At 38.5% G+C, this 11,737-nt stretch overlaps 1 long non-coding RNA gene across 2 annotated transcripts; it reads left to right on the forward strand.

Annotated features, from left to right (window-relative positions):
- The first annotated feature begins 4,619 nt into the window (after positions 1-4,619).
- On the forward strand, positions 4,620-5,142 carry LOC138904666 (uncharacterized). Of its 2 annotated transcripts, none has more exons than XR_011413460.1 (2): positions 4,620-4,771; positions 4,875-5,142. It is a non-coding gene; the product is annotated as an uncharacterized lncRNA (long non-coding RNA). The 2 variants fall into 2 exon arrangements; XR_011413461.1 differs by having other exon boundaries at positions 4,620-4,767.
- Positions 5,143-11,737: the final 6,595 nt, after the last annotated feature.

Raw genomic sequence — 11,737 nt, forward strand, 5'->3', positions numbered from 1 at the left:
TATCAAAATCTTGGATCCTTATAATCACTGTAAGATTTGCTTCAGTTTTATAACTTGGCAATGATGATAAATAATAAGTATAGGATTATGTGTGTCACATAATAGAAAACGATTGATATGATCCTCTTATATTAAGAAGATTCAAACACTATTATAACTCTTGTAAATATCAAAGACATCTTGTTTTGGCTTTGAACGGTTATTAAGAAGAAAATTATTAAAAGTAGATCTCTTAGCCTTTCACAGGACAGATGACGAACGAATATCTTTTTGTTAAGGAATAGAACAGATATTATAAAGTCACATTGAGAAGAGTAAAACGGAGGCTAGTACTATTTATTTGTATCGTGTTATTATTGGAACCTTCTTTGATTTTCGATACGAATATCTTTTTGTTAAGGAATAGAACAGATATTATAAAGTCACATTGAGAAGAGTAAAACGGAGGCTAGTGTACGACCATTTCCTTTTGGTATCCAAAAGATGGAAGTGTTAATTTTCCTCTCTTTCTCTCTTTTCCTCCCCTTGTAGAAACGTTTTCAGAGACCAACTATTTGGACTCTAATTTGAGTTGATATTTTAAATCTAAAACTTTCGTCTATTAATTTTGAAAATTACTATCGGAAATTGTTGCTCCCTGACTGTTACTATTTGATGCTACTATTCCTTTAACTAACTGATGTTACTTTTTCTCCTCTTTTTCCTTATCGTCTTTTGTCTCCCTCGTCTTTCTTTCTCCCCCATCTTTCTTCTGCTTCTTTTTTTCCTTTTCTTCCTTTCTTCTTTTTCACCTTATCTTGAGCCGAGAGTCTATCGTAAACAATCTCTCTACCTCTCCAGGCAGGGATAAGGTCTGTGTACACACTACCCTCCCTAGACCCTACTTGTGGGATTATATTGGGTATATTGTTGTATTTTAAATTTAAAACTTATACACATAACCAAACAAGTACAGTGGAATGGTGAATGCACGGATGGCAATGGGGCAGGGCAAAAGTTGGGTCGGGCAGGGCAAAGCCTTAATGGGGTAGGGCAGGGTAATTCTTAAATGGGGCAGGGCGGGTCAAAACAATTTCATAGAAAATTTTAGATTGGATATGGCAGGTAACGAGTTTTAGCTTTATTAAAAAGGTCGAAAAGTTATAAAAACTTGAATAGAATCTTGCAAAATAAAATAAAAAAGTTAAAAAAAAATGAAGGAGAGTATAAATAGGGCATGACAGCGCATGACTTAATATGGCAAACTTGAAAAATGCTAAATAGGGCAGGGCGGATCAAAAGCTTAGCATGTCACAACTTGCCATGCCCTGCCCTACCCAATTGCCATTCCTAAGTGAATGTGGAATGTAAGGCAAAATCCCTCCATCCAAACAGGTAAGAACTTGGGGTTCATTTGGATGGCGATATTCGGATTTAAGAGGAGATTTCAGAATATAAAACTGTAAAATGACATTAAATGTAATCTCAAATGAAATAAAAATTAGAGGCAGAGATGAACCTCTATTCTAGTTTGTATTTGTTATTCCGTTTTGGGTTTCAAATCTAAATTTTCTTAGGTATGAAAATCCAAAAACTTAAGCTTATGAATTTAAAATACATAGGGCTAATTCTTCCATCCAAACGAGCCCTATTGAATTTGCAAGACTAGAGGTATGCGAATTTGCGCCAATGCTAAAATCTGTCGAATCTTTTCATGCTCTAACGATATTATAATTTGCAGAATTAACATAAAAAGGTTGTTATAGATGATATAAAATAGCATCAGGAGTAATAATTCAATACTAATTTGCTTTTGGCTGACCTATAGCTGCATATCCAAATAATTATGTTAAATTTTATAATGCAAAGTGACAAAAATCTAATGTATTTTAAAATAGACATGTTCTATCTTGTTAGACAAGAACAAGTGCAGTCAGTTACATAACCTTAACTTTGATTCTCCAATTTCCAATAGTTATGTCATTTTCCAATATCCCAAATTTACTATAAGAAGCGCAGCCACCTTTTTATTTAACAAATATTAGAAAGTACAATTCATTGTATAAACCATATTCATGAAAGTGACTAACTCATTATTTAATCAAAATTAGTATAAAGCAGTGAATTCAGTGGCGTTTTTCTACAAATAGAAAAAGGTATACTGCATAGTTAATAATATATATGTCCTTCTAATTCCTTTTTTCTTTTTCTTTTTGTTTTCAAATTTTATTGAAAAATACTACCTAACCCCTTACCTTTTCAAGTTTTGTGTGTTTGCCCCATGTAGTCAGGTCTTGGGCATTTAGCCCACTTGTTATTCTAGAATCTAGAACATTCAGTACGTACATTACAGATCAATATCTTAAATAGTTGGGAATTTTGACATAAGCATGATATTCTCAAACAAATGCTCATTTCTCTTATAAGTAGAGTGATGAAAGCATGGTTCACCTATTATCATAGAGATTACAACTTCCTCCCCCAATAATTATAATAAACCTTATACACACACTAATACAAGGAGAGAACTAAATTGTAGTACAATAAAACTTACACCATTATTTAGGAAATTATAACTCAAAATCTCAATAAACTTGAGATCTTAACATTCAACTCAAATACGGCCTCACTGGCCAATCTAAAATGTTCTATTAGTACTTTGAATATAGCTGAGATGAGAAATAAAGAAATAATAATTTCTTACAATAAGGTTTTTGCCCTATAATTTTGTTATTGTAGCTAGTGAGCTAGGAAGCCAATGATAAAAATTTCCAAATTATAGGTGTGTTAAGTGCTTTATTCTGACTGTATGAGTGTGAAGTGCAAAAGCGGAATATTAAAATAAAAAAGATGAAAGAAGAAGAGATGATGACAAGATGGCGTAGTTTAAGGAATTTAGCATTATATCCACGTCAGATCAAACTTGCTGCATTATCATCTGTCTAGAAGGTACTTTGATTTATGGCCTCTTTGTTTTCAAATATAGAATAAAACAAAATCAAGACTGGTAACTTAGTGGCCACTTTCTCTAATTCATGATCATTTGAGAATCATGCCTTCTACTTTTTCGTCATAATATATTTTGTTTTTTCTTCATTGTTTATTCCATGGTAGATTTTGATGCATGTCTCATGTTAAAACAGTTTAAGATCGTTTGGTGCCAGCTAATTTAAGGCTTGTTTTCTTATGTGTCTTTTATGTTCTTTTGTTTCTTTTTCCCTTGCCTTTTTTTGTGCGCAAACCAGGTGATGAGGGTGCAGTGGTAGAGCCTTGATGCATGTTAATTGAAATATGGTGACATTTCCTTTTAAGACTGTTCTCTGATTTCAACTCGAATAACTTTCCTTGCATCAAGTATTTGATAATGAAATCTTAACCAAAGAAAAAAAAACCAATTATACGTACTAAATCTATCTTTTGAGTTGAACATATTAAAATTCTTAGCAATATCCCAATTTTGAAGACCCGCATTGTTGTATAGACATTTTGCCGAGTCTCATATTGGAACCGCAATCCCCATGGTCAGGGGCAGATATAGGGGTGGAAGTGGGTTCGTCCGTGATGGGTCCATCTCATTCAAAAGCAAAAGTAATAGACATGTGCCTTAGAAAAAATATTTGGCTGAGAATTTCTTTGGATTGTTAGCCAACTTTGTTGAATTTCTTTGGTTTGGTAGCCAACTTTGTTGAATTGTCAACATTGAAGAAAAAGAAGGAAAAGTGTGTGCAAATTGTCAAATATAGTAGGCTTTAGAGAGTGAGGCTTCACCTATAAAAGGAGAGCTTCAGCTCTCATTTCTATACACCAATAAAGAGAAAAAGAAAGAGTGAGGTTTCACAAACAAGGTATCAAATAATAGTCTGTGAGAAAAATAAAGAGTAAGTGATATTGTAGTGAGGTGGAAATATCAAAAGAGGGTTATTTCTTTTGAGTGTTGTAGTGGTCTTTGGAGTATTTTACTCGGATCTACAAAGTGTAATTTTTTTTTGCTATAGTGATATCAGTTGCTCGTCTCGGGGCCGTAGTTTTTCCCCTATTCAAAAGGGTTTTCCACGTAAAAATCTTGGTGCCGTTGTCACTCTTTTATTCTTGTTAATTATCGTATGTCGGTGCTACGTTATTATTCTGCTTTTATTACTGTGAATATTATTTCTGTAGGGGTTTATTCCCATCAGTCCGAACCCCATTTGTCGAAAAACTGTACTATGTATATAAGGTTAATTTTCTTTTTTATGTATATATATATAATACGGCAAATAGCCATATATGCTAGTGAACTATGCGAATTAGGACAAATATGCTCGTAATTATTAGTTCGGCCCAGATTTGCCCAAACCGTCCAATATTTACTTATTCATACCCTTAGTTAGACGGAACTACTATTTTATCTTTCTTAAATAATTAATAACCGGATCCAACTAAATTCTACTGACCAGATCCGTTATGACCCGACCCAACCTTATTTCTAGATGACCCCACTAGTTATTCCTTATTTACAACCCTTCCTTTTCATATTCTCTCTTTATGAAGATGGCTCCTTTCTAAAATCCTCAATTAGGGTTGAATCTGCTCGCTATATTGAGTTTATTCTTAAGTAGGTTATCTATCTTGTGTGATTTCTACTCACTTTGCTCTCTTACTTCTTTCATTTACTTTTGAAATGTCGGAATGTTCCAGTTCTTCAATAGTCATAGAAGGATTTGTGGATGTGGAGTTGCTACACTCCATCTCACGTCGCGGACTGAAATGAATTCTGGGAGACGCTTTTTCAAGTGTCATAAGCCTAATGTAAGTTTTCTCTTTTTCCTTGTTAATCTTTGTTTTGACAGATTTGTATTGATGATTTTGACAGATTTATAACCGATTTTTGTTATGATGTTAATGTTTTATTGTAGAAAACTGGATGTGGTTATTGGGAATGGGAAGATAATGAATTTTCACCAAGAGCTATTGCTGTCATCAACAAATTGAAAAGGGAAAAGGATGCTCTTCGTAAAGAAAGAATTGGAAACAGGGGGAAAATTATATAGAATGAATTATCTAGATCTGGAAATAAGGAATAACTAGTGGGGTCATCTAGAAATAAGGTTGGGTCGGATCATAACGGATCGGGTCAGTAGAATTTGATTAGGTCTGGTTATTATTTATTTAAGAAATACAAAATAGTGATTCCGTCTGACTAAGGGCATGAATGAGCAAGTATTGGACGGTCTGGACAAATCTGGGCCGAACTAATAACGACAGGTATATTTGTCCTAATTCGTATAGTTCACTGGCTTATACGGCCATTTACCGTATATAATATGATGAATCCCCTTAACACAAGTAAAAAATATAGATCAATGGTTAAGGGAGTCAAAATTTTCTAAAAGGTTGCAGGTTCAGTTCCCATTGAGCACAATTATCCTTTTAAATTTTTGAATCCCTTTCACAAATATCCTGCCCCCACCATTGTCTGTGGCCTGCCCTCCAGGACAGAACATGTACATGCACACACACCACACACATATTTATATATGGACACTTATATTTGGAATTGGGGGATGATATTTGAGACTCACTAATTACTTTTCGAAATAAGCTTAAACTAGTCTATTATTAACTCTAACACTTTTGTTTTTCCCCCGGGTAAACCAACCACTTATTGGAGTGAAATAATACATCAATAAATCGGATATACGATAATATATAAAGATTTATGTATACGGTCAAAATCGAGTTTGCCCTTCGTATGACTAATCGGGATTGGAACATGATGGTTCGAGGTTCATCATTGTAATATCGAGCCATGATGCGAAGTTAGGTTGTCGAGCTCGAGCCTCAGTGACCGATCAATATCGAGGTCAGCCAAGACCGAGCTCGAGACCCAGAGACCAATCAAGATTGAGATTGACCAAGATCAAGATCGAGCCAAGAAATTAAAAAGTCATTATAGCCGCAATTGGGGGGAGAATCTTGGCGAAAATCACGGCGGAAATCAAGGAGAGACTAATTAATTAATCTATCATGAGATTCCCACTATGTATTTTTAATTATATCCAAAATAGGTTTTTTTCACTATATTAACGGTTGTTATCATTTGTAGAAGGGAGGTCAGATTCATTAAGATTTATAGAACATAAAGCAAATACTATCCTTTTCTTGTTTTGATATTTAATCATATTGTTCTTCTACCAATCACTCTCTATTCAATTTGGAGAAGATAAAACTTGAAGGCTTGAGCTAACTAATTTATTCGATTTTCATTCTTTTCTTTTACAGCTAATTTCGATATTCATTTACTTATTTTTCCCAATTTATACCAATTTATACCATGTATCCTTAGAACTACGTAGAAATTCAATTGATATCCGTTTTTCGAGTAAACAGTTTGGCGCCCACCTTGGGGCTAAGGATAATAGTGGTTATTTGATACAAATCTCTGTAAAACACACTATTTTACACTTGCTCTTGGAAGTGTCTTTGATTTCAGGCTGAAAATGACGAACTCTCAATTATTGGCCCTACCTATCGACAACGAATCTGGCCATCAAGATGAGAATAACAACTTGACGCCCGGGGATGAAAGGCCACACGTTGACCCTATTGGGACTCGGGCTGTGGACCCAATTGACGTTAATTCGTATGTGGCCATCGAAGCGAACCAACATTCCGGTCCTGAAAACAACATTCATGATGGAACTCGATTTGCAGTTCGAAATATGCAAAATATTGGAGAGGATGGGATCAACTTGTGTATGATTTTTGAAATGTTGCAAGCTCAATAGGTAGCGATAGCTCAGTTACAGAGCCAAACCTAGGCACTAAGCAGGCCTGGGCCCGATCCACCCTAAGAAGTCACTCACAGAACATGGCTAGCTATAGTAAGGTCAATTGAACAAAGAATCGAGGACTAACCCCGAAATTATAAAGATGCTCGAGGAACTGACACAACAGATAGAGTTAGGAGGAAAGAGGATTGAAGCAAACGACAAGAAAATAGAAACTTATAACTCTAGGGTTGATAAGATCCCCGGGGGCACCACCAATATTGAAGGGTTTGGATTCCAAAAAAGTTCGTACAAAAGCCTTTCCCCCCAAAGGCAGCTCCCAAACCGATCCCCAAGAAGTTCCGCATGCCCGAGATTCCTAAATATAATGGAATGACCGACCCCAACGAACATGTCACCTGTTACACGCGTGCCATTAAATGGAACGACCTAGAGGATGATGAGATTGAATCCGTATTATTAAAGAAATTCGGGGAAGGGAGTAATGATATGGTATCATAATTTACCACCTAACTCTATCGATTCTTTTGCCATGCTTGCATATTCTTTTGTAAAAGCACACGCCAGAGCCATAAAGGCCGAGACCAGGAAGTTAGACCTTTTCAAGGTAAGGCAAAAAGAGAACGAGATGCTAAGAGAGTTTGTATCTCGTTTCCAAATGGAACGAATGGATCTGCTATCAGTCATGGACAATTGGTCCGTTCAAGCTTTCACCCAAGGACTAAACAAACGAAGCCCGGTGGCTTCACAAGAGTTGAAGCAGAACTTGATTGAGTACCCAGCTGTTACCTGGGCCGATGCACATAATCGATATCAATCGAATATTAGAGTCGAAGATGACCGGTTGGGGCCCCTTCTGGATCCGTTACCAAAAGGGACATCGACCTAGAATCGAGGTTGAACAGGGACCGATACCAGTCGTATAATAGAGATCGTAAGGTCAGCGGACCAGGACACAACCCCGTACGAGGTGAAAGGAGAAGCGATCGAGGCTAAGGGTCTCGAGGGCTGATAAGCAAGAATGGTTTCGACAGGCATATTGGACCTAAGGAAGCACCGCAATTGTCAGAGTATAACTTCAACATCGATGCATCTGCCATCGTATCTGCTATCGGACGCATCAAAGATACTAAATGGCCTCGACCTCTGCAGAACGATCCAGCCCAGAGAAATCCCAAACGAATGTGCAAGTATCATGGCACCCATGTACACAGAACGGAATATTGCAGGCAGTTGAGAGAAGAATTAGCCCGGTTATTCAATGAAGGGCACCTTCGAGGTTTTTATGTGATCGGGCAAAGAATCACTTCAAACAGAGAGTTCAATAGAGAAAACGAACAAGAAGAGCTGCAACACATTATCCACATGATCATCAGAGGGATCGATGTCCCCCAAGGGCTAGTGTTTAAAGACACTAAGGTGTCGAATGCAAGAGAGAAGCAATCTCGAGCTCAGGATTACATACCAAAAGGAACCTTGTCCTTCAATGACGAAAACGCAGAAGGAATCATGCAGCCCTATAACGGTGCACTGGTAATATATGTACTTATGAATAAAACTCAAGTTAAGCGTGTGTTAATTGATCCAGGTAGTTCAGCCAATATCATTCGATTGAGGGTCGTAGAGCAACTCGGTCTACAAGACAAGGTCGTGCCCACAGCCCTAGTGCTAAACAGATTCAACATGGCATGTGAAACTACTAAGGGCGAGATAACTCTGCCAGTAAACGTAGCTGGAACCATCAAAGAAATGAAGTTCCACGTGATCGAGGGCGACATGAGGTATAATGCCCTGTTCAGGAGACCGTGGATCCACAACATGATAGCAGTACCCTCGACCCTTCACTAGGTTCTAAAATTCCCAACACTAGAGGGAATCAAAATAATCTACGGGGAACAACCAACCAAAAAGGAAATGTTTGCCATCGACGAAGTGATTCCGATATCATCACTCTCATCGACAAAGGGGTCAAATTCAAAGGAAAAACATGATACCAAATAGCAATCACAAACGCCAGCCTCGACCCAACTAGAGAAGCAGGTGACTGACGAAGATGATGATTATGGGATCCCTAGATCCTTTGTGGTCCCCGATGATTCTGACGCTATCAAATCAATGGTCGAAAAAATGGAGCAAATCACACTAATCGAACATCTGCCTGAATGAAAGGTATACCTAGGCACGAGGTTAAACCTCGAGCTCAGGAAAAAGCTTATTCAATTTCTTATAGCTAACATGGATTGTTTCACTTGGTCCCATCTTGACATGACAAGTATCCCACCGGAAATCACCACTCATAGACTAAGCTTGGATCCAAAATTCCATCCGGTGAAGCAAAAAAGAAGGCCCCAGTCCGAGGTCAAACATGCCTTCATCAAGGATGAGGTAACCAAACTTCTCAAAATAGGATCCATTCAGGAAGTAAAGAAAGTACCCCGAATGGTTAGAAAACGTGGTGGTAGTCCCTAAGAAGGGAAACAAACTTAGAATGTGTGTATATTATAAAGACCTGAATAAAGCATGCCCCAAGGATTCTTTTCTTTTGCCTAATATCGATTGTATGATCGATGCCACAGACGGCCATGAGACTCTCAGTTTTCTCGATGCCTACTTCGGGTAAAACCAGATACAGATGAACCTAGAGGATCAGGAAAAGACCTCGTTTATCACTAAGTACGGTACCTACTATTATAATTGAATGTCATTCGGTCTAAAAAATGCTTGTGCAACTTATCAACGCCTAGTAAACCGAATGTTCGAAGAACAAATAGAGAAATAAATGGAAGTTTATATTGATGACATGTTAGTCAAGTCCCTGCGAGCAGAGGACCATTTAAAGCATTTATAGGAGACTTTCGATAAGCCGAGGGAGTACAATATGAAGCTCAACCCCAAAAAATGTGCATTTCGGGTTGGCTCGGGCAAGTTTCTTGGTTTCATAGTATCCAATCGGGGGATTTATCGAGCCCGTCCTTGCTTCACACCCCGAAAGTGGACGAACAACTTTACATGTACTTGGCAGTCTCGGAGATAGCGGTAAGTGGAGTCCTGGTCCGAGAAGAACAAGGTAAACAATTCCCTGTCTATTACGTTAGTCGGACCTTAGGTGAGGCCGAAACTAGATATCCACACTTAGAAAAATTAGCGCTTGCTTTACTAAGCGCTTTTAGGAAACTAAAACCATATTTCCAATGTGATCCAATATGTGTTGTAACAACTTGTCCTCTCCAAAATATTTTGCACAAACCTGAGCTTTTAGGTCAATTGGCCATAGAAATCAGTGGGTATGATATTGAGTATCGACCCCGAACCGCCATCGAGTCTCAAATCTTGGCGGACTTCGTGGTTGACTTTACGTCGGCCTTCGTACCTGAGATTGAAAAAGAACTACTGATAAAATCGGGTACATCTTCGGGAGTCTAGAACCTCTTTATGGGTGGTGCTTTGAACGCAAAGGGGTCCGGACTAGGCATCGTACTAAAATCACCCATAGGTAATGTAGTTAGATAGTCTATCAGAATTACAAAATTGACTAACAATAAGGCCGAGTATGAGGCCATGATTGCAGGTCTCAAACTAGCTAGAAGCTTGGGAGCGGAGGTCATAGAGGCTAAGTGTGATTCCCTCCTCGTGGTAAACCAAGTTAACGGGATTTTTGAAGTCCGAGAAGACCGAATGCAGAGGTACTTGGATAAACTACAGGTGACTCTACATCAATTTAAGGAATGGACCTTGCAACACGTACCTCGAGAAGAGAACATCGATGCCAACACTCTTGCAGACTTAGGTTCATCGGTCGAAGACGACGGACTCAGCTCAGGGACTATCGTACAGCTCATGAGATCGGTAATTGAAGAAGGTCACCGAGATAAACTCTACAAGTTTAACCTGGATTGGAGAAATAAATACATAAAATACTTAAAGAACGAGAAACTTCTATCAGATCCAAAGGAGTCAAGATCTCTGCGTACAAAGGCAGCACGGTTCATTTTGTCCGAAGACGGAACGTTATTTAGAAGGACGTTCAATGGACCATTGTCAATATGTTTGGGACGGGGAGATACCGACTACATCCTACGGGAAATTCACGAGGGCACTTGTGGAAATAATTCTGATTCCGATTCGCTGGTCCACAAAGTAATCAGAGCAGGGTACTATTGGACCGATATGGGCAAGGATGCAAGGGAATTCATTCAAAAATGCAACAAATGCCAAAGGCATGTGCCCATGATTCATCAACCCGGGGAACTACTCCACTTGGTCCTGTCCCTATGGACCTTCATGAAATGGGGAATGGACATCGTTGGCCCTCTCCCATCGGCGCCAGGTAAGGTTTAGTTTATTTTGTTTATGACTAATTATTTCTCTAAATGGGTTGAAGCACAGGCTTTCGGAAAAGTCATAAAAAAAGAAGCCATAGACATCATTTGGGACCATATTATATGTCGATTCGGGATACCCTCTGAGATTGTATGTGATAATGAAAAACAATTCATCTGCAGCAAAGTAACTAAATTTCTCGAGGATCATAAGATCAAAAGGATCCTATCAACACCTTATCATCCCAGCGGGAACGGACAAGCCGAATCGACCAACAAAACTATCATCCAAAATCTTAAGAATATATTGACCGATGCTAAAGGAAAATGGAGAGAAATACTACCCGAGGTTCTATGGGCATACCGCACAACATCGAAATCCAGTACCGGAGCAACACCATTCTCATTAGTTTATGGCGCTGAAGCTCTGATCCCGGTCGAGGTCGGAGAACCTAGCATCAGGTTTCGATATGCAACAGAGGAGTCGAATAACGAGACCATGAATACGAGACTAGAATTTTTGGACGAAAGACGCGAAGCCACCCTCGTCCGGTTGGCCACCCAAAAATAGTAGATCGAAAGGTACTACAATCGAAGAGCCAATCTTCGACATTTTAATATCGGGGACTTGGTGCTAAGAAAAGTCACCCTCAACACCCGAAACCCGAA

Source organism: Nicotiana tomentosiformis, chromosome 2 (assembly GCF_000390325.3).
Source record: "Nicotiana tomentosiformis chromosome 2, ASM39032v3, whole genome shotgun sequence".
In the NCBI taxonomy this organism is placed as follows: Eukaryota; Viridiplantae; Streptophyta; class Magnoliopsida; order Solanales; family Solanaceae; genus Nicotiana; species Nicotiana tomentosiformis.